This window comes from Castor canadensis, chromosome 6 (genome assembly GCF_047511655.1).
Source record: "Castor canadensis chromosome 6, mCasCan1.hap1v2, whole genome shotgun sequence".
Lineage (NCBI taxonomy): Eukaryota > Metazoa > Chordata > Mammalia > Rodentia > Castoridae > Castor > Castor canadensis.
Genome location: NC_133391.1, coordinates 36,405,917 through 36,424,518, shown reverse-complemented (window position 1 = coordinate 36,424,518; position 18,602 = coordinate 36,405,917).

Below are 18,602 nucleotides of genomic sequence, written 5' to 3'. Positions count from 1 at the left end.
TTGTCTGTGGGGGTACCGCGTACCACGAAGCTCACCTGGTCTGCATCTTCCCAAGCCATATGGACCCTGGCCACTGGCGGCCCCGGGGGCCCTCCTCGTTTCTCCGTTTAACGTGAAGTGGAGATTCTCTGTGCCGGCTGGAGGTGTGGAGGGGTCAAAGTTATGCCTTTTCTCAGTGATTATGCCTGCAAAGTGTGTCTCCAGCGTCTCTCCAAGATTTCACTATAGGAGGGTCGCTTTCTGCTTCCTACCTCTAGCCGCCATCTTGCTCTCTCTCCACTTTCTTGATTGTGCCATTTGGAACACAAAACATTTTCATTTTCATGAAGTGCAATTGACCTGCTTTTTTTTCTTGCTTCAGTTTTTGGTGTATTTTTTTTTTTACAACTGCAATTTTATTAAGTTAAGAGAAACAAATCTGATCTATTTTGTTTGGGGATGCAAATTTAGGATATAAAATTATAAAAGAAAGCAAGTAAATGGCTACCATAAAGAAAAGTGAATGATGACATCCAGGAAGAAGGAGGGAAATGTGGTCAGAGGAAGCAGAGGACTCCGCAAGCTGGCAAGGTCCTGATCTTTAATTGCATGCTAGTCAGCCAGGCACTGGCTCTATAGTGATTTGTTAAGCTGTATATTTGTTTCATGCAATTTTCTATATGTGTGTTGTGGGTTTCTAAAAAAAAATTTAATGAAGTAGGGGGTGTATTTAATGAGGGATGGGGGTGTAAATCAGTGGTAGAGCATCTCACCTAACATGTGCTGTCCTCAGCACCATAACTTTACTGGAATTTCTTACATTTTTTTTTATGTTGGCAATAAACTTGTCCTCCATAATACAGAACACTGAAAGACAAGAATAAAATACACTCTTTAGGTGAAAGGATTTTGATGAAGAATGATATACTCCAAAAGTATGTCTGTGTAAGGGCACCAAAAAGGAGTTCTTAGACAGGTGAGAGCAAACACAAGATACTACATTTTCTGAAAAAGAAGTAGGTATAAATAAAGACTGAGTATAAGGAAAAGGTTGACCCTATACAATACAGAATTTAGATAACAGCTGTTAAGGTGGTTATGAAACATAACATAAATGCCAAAAATAATTCTGGAAAGCAAAAGAATGCATCATTTTTCCTTCAAAAGAAAAGAAAACCTGGATCTGAAAACCAATACATTTTTAAGGAATTAAGTGGGATATGGGAAAGAAATTAAAGTTTTAAATCATTATTTGGGGGGAGAATAGATACAACTAATTTTTTAACATCAGTGAAAAAAAATACTAGAAAAAAAATAGCTAGTTAACTTTCCTTTTATTTCAAGAACAAGGAAATCTTAGACCACACATAAGGAGTGAGAAACTAGTCTGGAAGTTTTTTTAAAATGTAAAATAAGACTTTAGAAGATCAAGTATGTCATTTATATTAAATGTGAACTTGGTCAGAAAAATCCAATTATGATGCTTAAAAACATACAATGGATGGAAGTGTAGCTCAGTGGTACAGCACGTGCTCAAAGGCTCTGAGTTCCATGCACAAGACCAAAAAAAAAAAAAGAAACAAAGACAAAATTCAAAATGACACAGAACAAGAAAAGTTTAAAATATTTAAATGAAAAAAAAATTTAAATGAACAGGATGCTAAGGAAATAATTTTTTCTTTTTTTTTCTTTTATTATTCATATGTGCATACAAGGCTTGGTTCATTTCTCCCCCCTGCCCCCACCCCCTCCCTTACGACCCACTCTGCCCCCTTCCTCTCCCCCCACCCCCTCAATACCCAGCAGAAACTATTTTGCCCTTATTTCTAATTTTGTTGTAGAGAGAGTATAAGCAATAATAGGAAGGAACAAGGGTTTTTGCTGGTTGAGATAAGGATAGCTATACAGGGTATTGACTCTCATTGATTTCCTGTGCATGGGTGTTACCTTCTAGGTTAATTCTATTTGATCTAACCTTTTCTCTAGTTCCTGTTCCCCTTTTCCTATTGGTCTCAGTTGCTTTTAAGGTATCTGCTTTAGTTTCTCTGCTTTAAGGGCAACAAATGCTAGCTAATTTTTAGGTAACACACACTCACAGGAAATTAATGTGAGTCAACTCCCTGTATAGTGGATTTTAAAATCCACTGCCAAATCCCAAGTCATGATGATTTACTCCCATGTTTTCCTCACAGAATTTTAAAGTCTTGCTTGTGCCTCATGGACTTCGATTTTTTTCTAGTTGATTTTTGTATATAGTCTGGCATATGGATCAACTTTTATTCATTTTCATGTGAACTTGCCATTGTCCCAGCACCTCTGTTTAAAACAAAAGCAAATCTATCTCTATTAAATTGATTTGAAACCTCATTAAAACTCAAATGATCACAAATGGAAGGGTCTATTTCTTACTCCACTGATAAATGCAGTATCACACAGTCTTTTTCTCCTCTTTCTCCTCCTCCTCTTCTTCCTCTTTCTCCTCCTCCTCATCTTCCTCCTCTTCTTCCTTCTCCTCCTCCTCCTTCTCTTCTTCTTCTTCTTCTTCTTCTTCTTCTTCTTCTTCTTCTTCTTCTTCTTCTTCTTCTTCTTCTTCTTTTCCTCCTCCTGCTCCTCTTCTTCTCCCTTCTTCTTCTCCTTCTTCATTGCCACACAATCTTGCCTACTGTAGCTTGGTTGTCAGTTTTGAAGTTCAGAAGTATTAGACCTCCAACTTTGTTATTCTTTTTCCAAATTGTTTTATCATTTAGGGTCCTTATATTCCCATATGCATTTGGGTATCATCTAGTTATTTTGCGAACTAAAATGCTACAATTTTCTAGACATCTTATTGACTGACTTCTTTGATCAATTAGGTCACTATTGCCATTTAACAATATTGAGTCCTCCAATCCATGAATAAAGGATCTTTCCTTTTATTTTGGACTTCATTAAGGTCTTTGAGTAGTGGTTTATAGTTTTCATCAGGTCATGAAAGCCTTTTGTAATTTTTTTCTGTAAAGTATTTAATTCCTGTCAGTGTTATAGTATAAATGACATTGTTTCATAATTTAATTTTGGTGCCTTCATTACTAGTGTATACAGATACAATTGATTTGTGTGTATTGATCTTATACCTTGCAACCTTTTGGGGTTACTTTGTAGTTCTGATAGTTTTTTGCAAATTCTTTGGGATTTTCTGTATACAAGACTATGTCATCTAGAAATAGTTTCACATTCTTTCCAATCTATAAGTCTTTTATTTCTTTTTCTTTCCTAATTTATCTGTTTTGATATTCTAATACAATGTTAGATAAATGACAAGATAAGGAATCCTTTTCTTGTTCTTGCTCTTAGGGAGCATGGATTTCAGTCTTTCACCTTGAAGAATGACATTTTCTGTGGGTTCTTTATGCTATAGTTTTATTACTAATTCCATCCCTTTTTATTTGATTTATTCAGGATTTCTGTTTCTTCTTGAATTGATTCCAGAAATTTGTGCTTCTTGGATTTTATCCAAGTTATCTAACCTGTTTGGTATAATGGCTCCTAGTATTCTCTTATTCTATTTATTTCTAGACTATTGACGAGGACATCATTTTTAATTTTAGTAATATGAATTTTTACCCTTTTTGGTCAGTAAGCTCAAGATTTGGTGATTCAATTGATCTTTTCACATATCTTTTGTTGCTTTTCTACTTTCTATTTCATTTCTTTTCATTTGTTTCTGTTTTGATATTTATTATTTCCATCTTTTACATTGATTTATTTTAGGTAGTTCTTCTTTTTCTAACTTCTTAAGATAAAAGGATAGGTTACTGATTTGAGTTTTTAAAATATGGATAGTTATAGTCATAAATCTCCCTCTTTACACTGCTTTGCTTTAATGAGTCTTCGTATACTGTGTTTCATTTCATTTGACACAAGGGATTTTCTGTATTTTTGATGAGAATTTGTGTGGACCAGTTGTGCACAATGGGATGATTATCTCTTCCTGCTTTAAAGATTTCTTTCTTCTTTAATTTTCAACACTATAATTTTGACATGTCCCAGTGTGAGTAACTTTGAGTTACGTGTTGGAGGTCATGTAGCTTCTTTAATGTGCAGATTAGCAATTTTCCTCAAATTTGGAAAGTTTTGTCCATTTTTTAAATATTCTATTGTCTCTATCTCTCATCTTTTTCTGGAATAGCCACTGTACTTGTTAGAACTGTTGTATTGGCCCAGAGTTCTCTCAGACTATGCTCATTTGTCTTCATTCCTTTTCCTTGATAATGTTTAGATGAGTTTTTGTTAACTGGTCTTTCTTCAAGTTTGTTTATTTGGTCAGAATGCAAGAAAGTTTAAGCATAAATACAGTCACAGAAACAATAGATATTTTGGTGACAAGAAATTAAGACAAGGTTGTACTTCAAGAGGGCACCAAACTAATCATAGTCCAGCTAGAAGACCAACCTGGAAAAGTAGAGAAATAGACAACAAAGAGTTGGACCCTTGATATTGAAATAAACCTCAAAGGATGGTTAGAGGATGGTCATCTCAAAGGAGACTTAATTTAATGGAACTAGGCTGTAGAGCAATTTATAACCAAGGACAATATTATGAACAAAGATCAAATGGAAAATTTAAAATAGTTGTGAATTAATACATGAAAACCATAACAAATAATTTTACTAATAAAAAAATATATATGTCTCTCTCTCTCTCTCTCTCTCTCTCTCTCTCACTCACACACACACACACACACACACACACACACACAACCTACACACACAACAAACTGATTGAACCTAGTCCAAAGCAAAACCTAGTGGGCTTGTGAGTAACCTAAATTTCCGATAATATTTTTTAAATTATGCTATTTTCAGTAGGTTCTCCATGTAGTGGAAACTAAAGTAAGAATTTTTGATCTACAAGAAATAGTAACCCCTGGGAACTCCAGATACAATTGAAATCTTTATAGTGCTATAATATGAAAAGAAGCAAAATACAAATAATCCAAGCCTTAATCATAATATCACTCTCAGTAAATTTTTTTCTGATTTGATCTGCTTTTCTCCCTTATTAAGTAAAAAAGAGGAACTCTGGATGGAGATAATGCCAAGAGGTAATAAAATTCTTCATTGGAAATATCTAGATTTCCATAAAATAATAATTTAGGCATGAAAAGAGGCCAGACAAGTGAACTACACAGAACTTTCTCAAAAGAAGAAATTCAAATGGCCAAAAAACACATGAAAAAATGCTCACCATCTCTAGCAATAAAGGAAATGCAAATTAAAACCACACTAAGATTCCACCTCACCCCTGTTAGAATAGCCATCATCAGCAACACCACCAACAACAGGTGTTGGCGAGGATGCGGGGAAAAAGGAACCCTCTTACACTGTTGGTGGGAATGTAGACTAGTACAACCACTCTGGAAAAAAATTTGGAGGCTACTTAAAAAGCTGGACATCGATCTACCATTTGATCCAGCAATACCACTCTTGGGGATATACCCAAAAGACTGTTACTCCAGAGGCACCTGCACGTCCATGTTTATTGCGGCACTATTCACAATAGCCAAGTTATGGAAACAGCCAAGATGCCCCACCACTGACGAATGGATTAAGAAAATGTGGTATCTATACACAATGGAATTTTATGCAGCCATGAAGAAGAACGAAATGTTATCATTCGCTGGTAAATGGATGGAATTGGAGAACATCATTCTGAGTGAGGTTAGCCTGGCTCAAAAGACCAAAAATCGTATGTTCTCCCTCATATGTGGACATTAGATCAAGGGCAAACACAACAAGGGGATTGGACTATGAGCACATGATAAAAGCGAGAGCACACAAGGGAGGGGTGAGGATAGGTAAGACACCTAAAAAACTAGCTAGCATTTGTTGCCCTTAATGCAGAGAAACTAAAGCAGATACCTTAAAGCAACTGAGGCCAATAGGAAAAGGGGACCAGGAACTAGAGAAAAGGTTAGATTAAAAAGAATTAACCTAGAAGGTAACACCCATGCACAGGAAATCAATGTGAGTCAATGCCCTGTATAGCTATCCTTATCTCAACCAGCAAAACCCCTTGTTCCTTCCTATTATTGCTTATACTCTCTCTACAACAAAATTAGAGATAAGTGTAAAATAGTTTCTGCTGGGTATTGAGGGGGGGAGCGGGAGGGGGTGGAGTGGGTGGTAAGGGAGGGGGTGGGGGCAGGGGGGAGAAATAAACCAAGCCTTGTATGCACATATGAATAATAAAAGAAAAATGAAAAAAAAAAATAAAAAAAAAGAAAGAAAGAAAAGAGGCCAGATAAATCAAGGGGGAGATAAAATGGACAACAGAAACAGACTTACAGATGGTGAAAGTCTGACACAAACAGAACAATATTAAAATAGTAATTACTGAGACTTCTACCTCTCCTGAGAATATTGAAAGTTACAAAGAATTCTTCTTTTTTTTTTTCAATAGGAAGGCCTGTTTTGTGCTTTTTTTTATTGTTTTATTATTCATATGTGCATACAAGGCTTGGGTCATTTCTCCCCCCTGCCCCTACCCCCTCCCTTACCACCCACTCTGCCCCCTCATTCTCCCCCCACCCCCTCAATACCCAGCAGAAACTATTTTGCCCTTATCTCTAATTTTGTTGAAGAGAGAGTATATGCAATAATAGGATGGAACAAGTGTTTTTTTCTGGTTGAGATAAGGATAGCTATACAGGGAGTTGACTCACATTAATTTCCTGTGCGTGTGTGTTACCTAAAAATTAACTAGCATTTGTTGCCCTTAACACAGAGAAACTAAAGCAGATACCTTAAAAGCAACTGAGGCCAATAGGAAAAGGGGACCAGGAACTAGAGAAAAGGTTAGATCAAAAAGAATTAACCTAGAAGAATGCTTCTTCTGCCTCAACCATAAGAAAGATAAATGAGCTATAGAATCATACCTTGTTTTTTTTTTTTTGTTTTGTTTTGTTTTTCCCCCTCCCCGAATCCTCACCAACACCTGTTGGTGGTGCATACCTTGTTTTTTTATGTATTCTTCTACCTGAAGTCATAAATCATCCAGTAGTACAAATTCCAAGATGAACAAACCCAGTAAAAAGTTTTAAAATGTCATAAGATAAAGTTCTCATGAATTGCTACAGATAGTTTGGAAAAGTTGAGGAATGCAGACACAAAGGTATTTCACACTGGCCCACAGAGTCATCTTCATGGACATCTACCTGGGGCTCACAAGAAAGATGGGGAGCTATATGGAGGCCTGCATCGACACCTCAGTGTTATGGAGTGCAAGAGATGATCAACAGCTGTTGGAGTAGAAACGAAGAGCTCTGTCTTCTCCAAATCTTTCTCCTGTTAGAAGTAAAACCCTTAAGTACCATATAGGGGCAGAATCTTTTCACCATGGGTTACATGTGAAAAGTTCATTGCTTCTGAGGTAGAAGTTGAAAAACAAGTATCCCTCTGTCTTCCAAGACACAAAGAAAGATTAATTGCTACTGTTAAAGGTTGAAGCAAAACCTCTGGAATAGGTGCAGGAAACTGTATGAGGACCTAGGAACCAACTAAGAGCAAACAGAGTTCTGTTAACACTGAGTAAGAGGCCAAAAAACAATCACCAAAGATCAAGCACAGGTACATTCACAGTTTGAGTGTGCGGAGGAGGAGCAGGATGTTGAGAAGATGTTCATAAGTCCGAATCCAAAGATATTTTCTCTCACAGTGAACTTAACACCAAGTAACAAGAGTGAGAAGTGAGTTAGGAGAAAGACCTTAGTCTGCTTGGACTATTTTCTAAATGCCATAGACCAGGTGGTTTAAATAATAAGCACTTATTTATTATACTTATTCCTGAAGCAGAAAGCAGAGGAAATTCTTCCTAACTCAGGACATCACAAGAAAACTATAGGCCAATACCTTTCATGAATATAGGTATGAGTATATCCTTAATAAAATATATCCTTCCTAAAAAGTTAGTCAATAGAGTACAATAATATGTTAAAAGAATTGCACAACATTATTAATGGGATTATCAAAAGAATGAAAGGCTGATTCAACGTTCAAAAAATAATGCAATCCGTCACACCAATGAAATGGAGAAGAAAAAAATGTGTCATTATATGAATATAAGCAGAAAAAGTTTGACGAAAATAAGTGTTGATGCAATCATGTTTAAAAAAACTCAGCAAAGTAGAGATAGAAGGGGAATTTCTTCACCTTGATAAAGAAATCATATAAAAAAAAACCCTAAGCAAAATTACACTTACTGGTAAGAAAAACTTTCCAATTTTGATCTAGAACTCAAAAGGATGTTCTACTCACCACTCTTTTCCATTGCTATATGGAAGTCCTCCATAATGGAATAAGATAAAAAAGAAATAAAAGGTAAACAGAATTTGAAGAAATAATCAAATGCCTTATTTACAGATGAAAAGAATCCTTATAAAATCCAAAAGAATCAATATGGAACTAATATATGGTCACAAGGTTACAGAGAACAAGTTTACTGCACAAAAGACAATCACTTCCCTACACATCTGGAAAGAACTAGTAGGATAGAAATTAGAAACACATTATCATTTACACCTCATAAAAAGAAGTACTTAGGTATAAATCTAACAAACTATGTATAAGATCTTTGGACGGAAAACTGTAAAACTCTAAAGAAATGTATCACAGAAGAACTAAATAAAACTAAGTTATACTCCACACTCATGGGTAAGAAGACTAAAAATATTAAAAATATTATGGAAACTTCCAAAAATAAATAATTTGTAAATTTTAAATTGTGCTTCATTCTGAGTAGCATAATGAAATCTGGCACCACTCAGCTTCATGCCATCCACAAGGTGAATTATAACTTTGTACAGAGTACAGTACAATAAGATAATTTGAGAGATTACATTGGCACAACTTTTATTACAGCAAGTGATTATAATTATTCTATATGATGATTAGTTATTTCTTTTAATGTCTTACTACATGAACTATATAAAATTGCTTAAACATAGGTATATATGTATAAGGGGAAAATGTAGTATGGATAGGACTATGTACTATCCGTATTTCAGGCATCCACAGAGAGATAATATTTGAAAAACTTTACAATTCTCTTATACTTGTCTGGAATTAGTTTCAGTCTTTCTTCTTATGTTATTAGCAGCATCAAATGTACTTTGTACAGATAGGCACTCATTTAACTGATGTTTCATGTTTCTCCCTAACTTGGAAATGATATTTAACTATACATACAATTCTACATTCGAAGTTCTTATTTTTAAATTTTTTTTTATTTTTCCCCCCTGCCCCCACCCCCTCCCTTACCACCCACTTCACCCCCTCCCGCTCCCCCGCCTCAATACCCAGCAGAAACTATTTTGCCCTTATCTCTAATTTTGTTGTAGAGAGAGTATAAGCAATAATAGGAAGGAACAAGGGGTTTTGCTGGTTGAGATAAGGATAGCTATACAGGGCATTGACTCACATTGATTTCCTGTGCGTGGGTGTTACCTTCTAGGTTTAAGAAACCTTAAAATGACAGGTTATCATGAGCAGGGGATCAGGAACCAATGTAAAGATCAGTTAGAGTTAAATCAACATGGGTCGTAACACATGGGTACATGAAAGCAATAGTAGGAATCTCTCTGTATAGCTATCCTTAACTCAACTAGCAAAAACACTTTGTCTTTCTTATTATGCATATGTCTTTTCTTCAACAAAATCAGTAATAAGGGCATAACAGGACCTGCCTGGAACTGAGGCGAGGAGCAGGGGAAGGGAGGGAGGGGGACAGGGTGGAGAAATGACCCAAACAATATATGCATATCTGAATAAATGAACAAGAAATAAATAAATAAAGTGAAGATAAGATAAAAAAATTTTAAGAGATTACTTTAATATCTTCTTATACGTAATCTTATTGAGACGTTTAGCGTCACCATGATTCTATGTTCCTGCCTTTAGCTGAAATTTTTACTTTAGTACCTTTTAATTTTCTCTATAATTTTCCTAGGTATGACTATTTTACGTGTCTTACCTAAATAGACATCTACAAGTCTTCTCATACTGAGACTTCTTTCTTTTTACTTCTCAGAAATTTCTGTTAGTTCTTCAATAATTTTCTTTTCTCCAGATTTATTTCCTTCTTTCTTGAATTAGGGTTCCACTGATGTTTCCTCTGTTTTTTCTCTTCTATTGGTAAATTGATACTCTGCTTCAAAAATTTTTTCTTCAATTGTGTCCATCTGCCTTTTAATTTTTCATTTTATAACATGACCATTTACTAACATTTATACTTCCCTAACATAGATCATAGATATTTTGGGTAGTTTAGATTGCTGACATAGAGCTCTGTGGCTATCAGACAAGGGATAAAATAAATTAAGGAAATACATTATAAGAAATTGATTCCCATATGCACTTTCAATTTCTTACCTGCACCATCTTCCCAGCTTCAAAGTATTCCCCAATCCTGCCCTAACCTCTGCTCTCCACTCAAAAGTTTGATCTAGGCTTCAATCTACCCAAGGAAAGGGTTCACTCTGATGTGGTCAATTCTGTGCTTACTTATTCCCATTATAATTTCTGCTTCTCCAGAGTTGATCCTTGGTATTGTGCAGCCTCTGTTATTTTACTGTTTGGCAGGAGAAGGGAGCCATGGCATAAAAACAAAGTAGTCTACATAAGAAAACATAGTTTGAGAACAAGCACAAGTACTCATAATTTTTGGACCAGACAGAATGCAATGTTATCAATTAATAAACCAAATTCAAATTTCTGAAATTAAATTCCACTTTTGTCTTTATGATAAAAGGCTGCTAGCTGAGGAAATTCTGCATATCCTGTAGATCTCTCAGAGCAATGTAAGATGTACAAGGCACACCACAACCCTTTACAAAATAGAGATCAGCAAGACCTCTTCATTACTGTTGATCATATACAACCAAAGGTGAAGGATGTTTTGCTATTCTTGAATATACACATTTGCACATTTACATTTGTAACCATAGTGGTTTGTAACAGGAAAGAAATTTTTGCTACGTGAAAAAACAACAACAGTTGCTTTTGCATTCAGGAAAAGGGAACAACTATGTTTGTGATACTATTAAAAGTTAAGACTCTGTGTACTAAATTACAAAAGGTCAGTGAATTCCCAGTTACTATAATAGGATTTATATTCCTTCCAGTAAGTCTGTCATATGGACAAGATTCTCGGACACACTTGCAATCCAGACTGGCCACTTTCTATGCTAAAAATGTATCATCTTCTTATGGTGAAATTTGAGCAGTGTATGTTGGATCAAATCATAAGGGGTTGGTCTAGACTCCAACTATGAAAAATTTGCAAATAATGTTTAGTGGGGTCAGCTCATGCAAGAAATACCTCAAACATGAAAAATCAGAAATCAACGAATGACCAAACAGTGACTGTTAAGAGCAAAAAACTTTCTCTGATTCCCTGTCAGTCACCTCAGATTTCACCCAGGATAAGAAAATATATTTGTGGGTTGAGATGACAGGGTTATGAATGCTACAATGGTAACTTTTGTTGATGTTACTATATGTTCATAAAGACTTCTCCATTAAAGAGAACTGGTTTAGGAGGATCACAGTATTTATTGTTAGACAACTTATATAAAAATGTGGGGGAAAAGGACCCCTTGTACGCTGCTGGTAGGAATGCAAGCTAGTGCAACCACTTTGGAAAACAGTATGGAGGCTTCTTAAAAACCTAAACACAGATCTGCCATATGATCCAGCAATCCCACTCCTAGGGATATACCCAAAGGAACGTGGCTCAGGTTACTCCAGAGGCACCTGCACACCCATGTTTATTGCAGAACTATTCACCATAGCCAAGTTATGGAAACAGCCAAGACGCTCCACTACTGACGAATGGATTAAGAAAATGTGGTATGTATACACAATGGAGTTTTACTCAGCCACGAAGAAGAAAGAAATCTTATCATTCACAAGTAAATGGATGGAAATGGAGAACATAATCCTCAGTGAGGTTAGCCAGGCTCAAAAGACCAAAAATAGTATGTTCTTCCTCATATGTGCACTTTAGATCTAGGGAAAATCCAGCAATGTTGTTGGACTTGGAGCACATATGGGAGGAATGGGGATAGGTAGGAAACCCAAAACTTGAAAGCATTTGATGTCCCACTGCAGAGGAGATCAGGTAGAGATGAATCAATTCAGGTTGTAATACACTTGTGCATGGAAGCTATACTAGGAATCTTTCTGTATAGCTATCCTTATCTCAACTAGCAAAAACGCTGAGTCTTTCTTATTATTGCTTATGTCTACTCTTCAACAAAATTGGATAAAAGGGTAGAACAGGTTCTGCCTGGAAGCAAGGGGGTGGGGGGGAGCTGGGAGCAGGGGGGAGAAATGTCCTAAACAATGTATGCACATATAAATAAATGAATAAAAAATGAATCACAAGCCAGCTTTATCCCATCTGAACACACATAATGATGGTTTCTGACCTCCAGAGTACACCACGACATAACTAATTTCAATACAGACACACTGATTATTGAAGAGGGATATTCCAGAGTCTCTGAGATTACCATCCTCTCTTCTAGTTTCATTTTCTTCAATATGTGACTTTATAAACTCCCATGTCATCTGCTTTCAGTTACTTTGTGTGTGTATAATGGTATTTGGCTATGTAAACCTGTGATCTCTTCAGTTACTAATAATTCCAGAATCTATAATTAAAGACATTCTGAATAATTATTAGATCCATCAGCCTCAAATTTGTTAGCATGATCCCTTTCAATCATAATGAAAAATGGTCAACAAATCCTAATATACATAAGTAAAGTAATATTTCTATGTTGTCTCCCACCATAAAATTTTATAACTTTTCATGAAATCAGGTATCTTAGTTTGGGAAGTACAACCACGCAATCTACATATGGAGATGTATCTGAAGCTACTCAAGAAGCTATGGAAGAACACAGCCTGTTTCTTCCTCTCTAGTGTCACAAAGCAGTCACACAGGGAAAATGGTCATTCCATTCCCTAAAGAATAATCTCCCAGACTCCCTCTTAGAATGTTGAGGCTGGATTTCTCAAAACATCTATTATCTTCTGTGTCTCTTCCACACCATATCATATCTTCACCCACATTCTCAACAGTAAGTTTTCCTGCATTGCCTAGGACATCTTGCAAACCAATTTTGTCTTCACATTACTTGTGCACCATGCCACTGTGGCCACTGAGTCATCTGAGAGGTAAGAAATATTCCAAGGACAGACATGAGTACAGAAGTTCACAGATATGGGAAGTAGATGAGAGTTCAGAGCATAAATTAACCCTTGAAATGTGCACTTTGCAGAAAGACTTTATGCCCTCTGAGGATCAGAAAGATCTGTGTCTTCAGAGCATGCAGACATCTTTGGTTCTGAGTGGGACTTAAGAATGTCATGTGCAGATACTGCACACACAGACAGTGAGAAATCCCCATAGGTGATGGATTAAAGTCAAGAATAAGCCAGAGAGGGCAAGAGACCTCCTCTTGACTCAAGCTCTTTCTCTCCCCCGGCCTCTTGGTCATCATGGGCATTCTTATATTTAACCTCACACTAATAATACTCACATACAATCATAATTGAAGATACTTCATTGCCTCTTCTCACTTGCTGCTGCTTAGCAACAACATTTTGCGTGCCTTGGCTGTACATGTATCATTCCTATTTCTATCTTCATCATTCCATGGTGTTCTCCTTGAGTGTCTCTTGTTTTCACAGGGTTCTTTCTTCTATTTTGGTGTCCAAATTTACCCTTCTTGCAAGAATACCAGTCATTTGGCAGGGCCTACCCTACATAAGTGTGCCCTCATCTTAACTTGATTATATCTACCAATGCTGTTTTCAAATAAGCTCTGTATTGAAGTTCCAGGTGGCATGAATTGGCAATGGGATTGATGAATACTGTGTATGCCTCATCCCTGGTGCTGTGGAAACTTATTCTCATTTACAGAGTTTCAATGCACAGCCCAGGCCAATCCACTCATCAGATTGCCTAACTACAGCGTTTTCTTCACACTTGTTCTCTGCCCCATTTTGGCTGCAAGGGAATCTCTGCTCATTAACCAGTCAAATGCTCCTTTCCCTAAGCCAGATGCAGCCTCTCCAGATAGCTAGAGCAAAATAAGCACACCATGATAGGAAGTACAAAAAGACAAACCACACCTTCAAGTATCCACTAATTTATATGAACACATCCTGGAAGCTTCACGAGTAATATAATCAGAAGGAACTAAGTTCAATTCTTTTTTTTTTATTCTTCATAGATACTAGGAAACTGAGAGCTGCAGGCACCCACAACTCAGGTGTCAATATCGATCTTTATAACTTGTAGATTCAAACAGGATAATAAACCCTCCAGAAACTGTTCAATGCTGTGTATGAGGTCCAAATTAAGACCCATGAACTAATATTCAAAATAGTCACTAAGACTCATTGGATATTTTTTATTGTAACACAACTGTTGTAAAACAGATCCCAAGAAGCAGGCTTCAGATGGAGGTTTGAGGGCAGGAAGTTGATTGGGGAATACTCCCTCAGGACCGACTGACAACATTGGACAGAGGATGAGTGGAAATATAATGTGATCTTAACAACAGCTCAGTTTGTCCCACAGGAAGCCCTGGAGCAGAGGTAGCCCTTTAGTTGGTCCAAAATAGGCAAAGGGGCTGAGCTTCTGCATTCATGTTTTTAAAGACTCATTGCATCAAGACTGTCCCCAGAGAGTAAGAGACACTAACCTCTACAGCAGCTGGGGAATGAGTGTTTTCAACAGGAAACAGAGGCTCTGAGCACAGTTTCCACAGCAGTGACTTCTTGTGCTCTGAATTGTCTGCCTTACACATTACATATATATTATACATTAAGTTTAAGAAGCTAGCTCTTATTGGATACTTATGTGCCCCTTTTTCTATGGAAACATGAAACAAAAGTGTTAATAGGACAAGCTACAGACCTACTGCTGAAATTCAATCTCAAGTCCACAACTATTGCTCACCACCTGTGTCCTCTATCACATTAACATTTCCCTCTCTTCAGCAACAAAGTGAGACTTTGGGAAAAATACAAAACATCTAACTGTCAAGTTATTATAGTTACAGAAGGAGAGGAGAGAGACTGTGAGACTGAAAAAATATTCCAAAACTGATGGCTGAAATTTTCCCAATTTGGTCAGCGACATAAACCTACAGATGCAATGAGCTAAGTGAACCCCAAACAAAATCTACACAATTAAATCATTACAAAAACACATGCTCATCAAACTTCAGCAAATGAAAAAGAAAAATATTCTTTTTAACAAATTTTTATTATCATGTAATAGTTGCATGGGGGGATACAGTGTGACATTTACATATTCTTTAAATATTCTTTAAGCACTAGCTGAGTTGATCAGTGGTAGATCACTTGTCTAGCATGAGTGTGGACACTGGCTTGATACCCACTAGGAAATGAAATAGTACATTTCCTAAGGGAACAGCAATTCAGATTGCAGTTGATTTTTCAGCAGAAATCATGTAGACAAGAAGAAGAAGTTATAATTTTTTCCAAGTGCTAAAAAATAGAACTCAGCATGCTATATTCAGTAGAAATATCCTCTGTAATTAAGACAAAATGAAGACATTCTCAAATGTAGAGAAATAAGAAAATTTGTCCTAAAAGAGTGACTAAATGAAGTTATTAAAATCTAAGAACAATTTCAAAAGTAAATTTGGATCATTAGCAATGAAAAAAATGGAATAGGTAGATAGATTGCTAAATGTAATGGACTACATTTTTCCATTTGAGTATTATAAATTGTTTAACAGTTGAAAAAAATTAAACTTATTAGATGTGATGCTCAATCTATCTATATGGAATATTACAACTATATCATAACTATATCATAAAGTAGGCAGAGTAAAGAGACCTCAAGAAGTTTTCTACCATTCACTAACAGGCTCATCTTTAACATGACTACACAGTTTGAGTTACATGACTCAGTTTTAGTTTGTTTAGTAAGTAACCTATCCTCCAAAAACAAGTGTCCATACTATAGTCGTTATGCTACTGAAGCCTATGAAAAAATATTTAGGAATTTGTACCAATCTTTGCCAAGATTCCCTTGGTACCTAACTAAGACAAAGACAGTAAAGAAAATGGAAGCACAACATTTATAGAAACAGAAATTTATTTGACAGAATTCAATACCTTTTCTTGATAAAATCTTTGAACAGACCAGGAATAGAATGAAACGTCTTAAACTTGATAAAGAACATCTAATCTGATCTAAAGCTTAGCACGGACCTTAATGATGAAGAGTCAAATGCTTTTCCCCGAGTCCAGAGTAAGGCATGGATGTCTACACTCAACACTATGCCCAACATACTGCTGGAACTGACCCAGTCACACACACATACACAGAAACCTTTGAATTAAATAGTGAGTTCAGCAATGTCACAGGATACCCGATCAATACACAAAATCAAGTGTAATTGATGCAAGCACTGTGGGAAAGAGCAACGTGTTTCCTCAAACATCAAAAATAGAACTACCAAATATCTGCAATCTCAGGTCTGTGTATATACTCAAAAATATTAACCATGAGGTCTGAAGACATTTGCACACTCATGTTCACAGCAGCAAAATTCATGCTAGCCAAGAGCCAGGAGTACCCAAGTGTCCATCAACAGTGAACTGATAAACAAATTGTAGCCTATGCATGCAATGAAATATTGTGCTGCCATAAAAGGAACGAAATCTTGAAGATTATACACTTAAAGTGATGTTAAGGACCAGGCATCACGGCTCTAGCTAGTAATCCCAGCTCTTCTGGAGGTAGAGATCAAGAGACTGCAATTAGAGGCCAGCCCAGGCACAAAGTCAGTAAGACTCCCCCCCATTTCAGTCAATAACCTGGACATGGTGATGCACATCTATAATTCCAGCTACACAGGAGCAAAGGTAGGAGGATCGTGGCCCAGGGCAAAAGCAAGACCCTGCCTGAAAAATAACTAAAGTGAAACAGAACGAGAGGCATGTGTCAAGTAGTACTGTGCCTGCCTAGAAAATGCAAAGCCCTGAGTTCAAATCTCACTACCCACATAAAATTGTAGTAAGATGATAAATTAATTTTGAATATGTTATTACCATAACAAAAATATCAAATGAAGTTTTATATAAATAAAAACAAAGTTACAATCTGATTTACAATAAGCAAAAGAAATCAAATATTAAGATATGATCTTAAGTGATACATAAAAAATTTATAGTCACAAACCCAAAAAAACAAATAAAAATGAAATAAAAGATGACAGACATACTGCATTTATGGATTAGAAAAAATATATATTTATGGTAATAAGTTTTGTAAATGCCACAAAGTACCCCCGCCCAACACAACAATAAAAAATGTAAATATATATTTATTGGTATATACATATATATATATGTTAAAAGTCTGACACAAAGCTTTATAGATATAGAGAGTGCTTTTGAAAATATACAGAGGAAAAGAAGTAAGTAGAATATCTAAACCAATTGGGGTGAAATAATACAGTTGGAGGAATCAGTATATCCAATAACAAAACATTGTACAACTATAATAATTGAGCACACCTGGTATCAGTGAAAGGATAGACACATAGATCAATGGAATAGAATAGAGAACTCAGAAATAGACACAGCACTGTAGTCAACTGATTTTTTGACAAAGCTACAAGAGCAATTGACAAAAGAAAGAATAGGTTTTTTTTTCTACAGATGGCTGGATGAGTAATTGGGCATATGTGAGTGGAAAAAATCTGAAACTTAATCTAAGTCACCAGACCTTATACAGAAATTAGCTAAAATAGATCATGGACCATATAAAATGCAAAACTATAAAATTTTAATACAGCTTAGGAGAAAATCTTTGGAACCAAAGGCTATCAACGAGTTATGACACTTGACACCAAAAGAACAATCTCCAAAGGTTAAGAATGACTTCACTATAATTGAAAACATTTTTCTGCAGAACATTTTCTAGAAAACATGTTTCTACAAAAGTCCATGGGAAGACATGTCATGGACTAAAAGAAGGTGTTTACAAAACACTTATCTGACAAAGTAATATTGAGAATATATTTTAAATTGTCAGACTCAACAGCAAAAAAAAAATTAGGACTTACACAAACAGGCAATTTATTCCAGAGAGTCAATGGCCAATAAGCACATGAAGGGATGTTCAACAGAATTATCTATTAAAGAAATATATTTTAGAATCATGGTGCAACATTACCACAACCTAATAGAATAACTAAAATTTTTAAAGCTGCTAAATGCAGGAGTGAATGCAGAGAAATCAGACCTCTCTACATTGCTGGTGAGGATGTCAGTTTCTTGGTTTCGACATTGTTTGCAAGACATTATCATTAATGAAACAGTGTGAAAGGTGTATGAACATTATTCCTGAACCAACTATGTCAATAATCATTTCAAAATAAACTTGTTTTCAAAGTCATTATTCAAGTGCATGATTTCTATGAGATACATTTTTAAAAATTTTGTTAGCACGTGTTAGTTGCACACAGGGATTTCATTGTAGTATTTCCATGCAGGTACAAAATATTCTTTGATCAAATTCACCCTTTC